Consider the following 2,093-nt stretch of genomic DNA (forward strand, 5'->3'; position numbering starts at 1 on the left):
TGTAACCGCCAAATCTTTTAAAATTCTTTCTCTGATAATTTTCTTATATTCCTTTCTGTTGAAGAGCGTAGGCTCGAAACGTAAAAGACTTTGTCACCTTCCCGAGCGTTAAACTAATACACCTGTTTGTTGTTTATACAATTAAACAGAAAGAAAGAAAGAAAGAAAGACAGGTGGCTGAATATGTGTAACGAACGTGCACAAAATAAAATTACGTATATATGTGTATATAAAAGTGTGTATTAGCATAAATACACATATAAGATCACATATATAAATATATGGAAATATGCACGTAAATACACAACCACACAAATATAAGTGGAAACATGCATACATATACATCCATGTCTGTGCACAAGTATACAGATACACGCTTACAACAATGCATACATCTACATAAAAACATATTTAGGTCCTGACGTATATATATATATATATATATATACAAACAACATTTTTTAAAAAATTGCTGTGTGCATGATAATAAAATTCAGATAAAAGACATGCAAAATAGAACCTATATCGAATTATCTATAAATTAAACGATTAAAATGGGTTTATAAAATACAATAAAACGAAACAAAATAAAATAAAAGTAGAATCTTAAACAAGAAAATATATATGCATATAACAGTCGAATATTTTTCTTAAGAAATATGTCGAAATATATACAATATCTTTGCGATGCGAAATAAAATCCAACAGTTTGGTTAAAAACTAGTCCAAGAATCAAAAAATTATATATACTATTCATACGGTATATTGTTAGCCGACATTTTAAATTTAGTTGCGTGTTTGCCGGAATTCAAGACTTCGGGTCTTTGATTTAAAGAGTTATTATCCTGGAATAAAATATAATATTTTTCCAGCAGGCATAAATCACATTTGATGGGTCTTTTATGCGTACCGTGCCTTTAAGGTGAAGCTCTATCTAAAATTCTTCATGTCACGTTCAAAGGTCGGGCTTCGTTTTCTTTTAATTCCGAGACATATTTTGCCAGGCTGGTGTTCGTCCTAATTTTGGTGTATCTGAAGGAATTCCTATGAGAATAAAATCGGGTTTTGAAAGAATTCTCAGAAGCCCCTATATAAGTTCTATATTCATGTGAGCCTTTTATCTGTACCTTGGCTCTATACACGATTCCTTTCTCCAGACATTTTCCTTCCAACAGACAGGAGGTCCAATCTTTGCAATTTCAATTTTTAAGAAGAGAATCGGCACTATGATTATTTGCAATTATCTTATAATCATAGTGCTTTCCTTTTCTTTTGCTTTCCCCCTCCCTATCTTTTAAAATTTACTTCTCATCTAGCTTGTCTGTTATAACTTCTATATGTATTCACCAAGTGATTTTTGCATGCGAGCATGATTGCGTACATATGTATACATGTGTATATGTGCATTTGTGTGTATATTTACGTCTTACATATATATGTCAGTATATGTATGTAGTCTGTATGCATCCATCTGTGTATTTTGATGTATATATGTATATTGATGGTTTAGTATGCGTATATACTGTTGTAAGATATATATGTAATGCAGCGTGAAAATTTTAACTTCAATTTTAATGTACTAATTGAATTCTATTTCGTATATAATTATTTACAATATGTATTTTGAATCCGCTCTTCGATTTAAGGTTTCCTCGATTTTTATAATAGGATGAATTCATATTGATTTCATTTATTTTGTTTATTTTGTTCATTGCATGCTTAAGACCAATGTGATAAATCCATTTTTAAAGGTATATCCTTTAACTAGTTTTGATCATATGGTTATTTCTGTTCCATTTTAACAAAACTGTCCAACGAACGGTATCGTGAAACTCTGAGTAACAGCTTTTGTTATATTTCTACTGCTTTTAAATAAAGCATATTATTCTACCTCTGGTATTTGAGTACTCTTTTTTCCATCTTGTTTCATATTTATGTGCTTACTCCGGTATACACACGCACGCACACACACACACACACACATATATATATATATATATATATATTGCACAGTTTACTTTGAAAAATTATATATGTATATATATATATATATAAATATATATATATATAGATATATATATATACATATGTAT

Source organism: Octopus bimaculoides, chromosome 4, assembly GCF_001194135.2.
Source record: "Octopus bimaculoides isolate UCB-OBI-ISO-001 chromosome 4, ASM119413v2, whole genome shotgun sequence".
Lineage (NCBI taxonomy): Eukaryota > Metazoa > Mollusca > Cephalopoda > Octopoda > Octopodidae > Octopus > Octopus bimaculoides.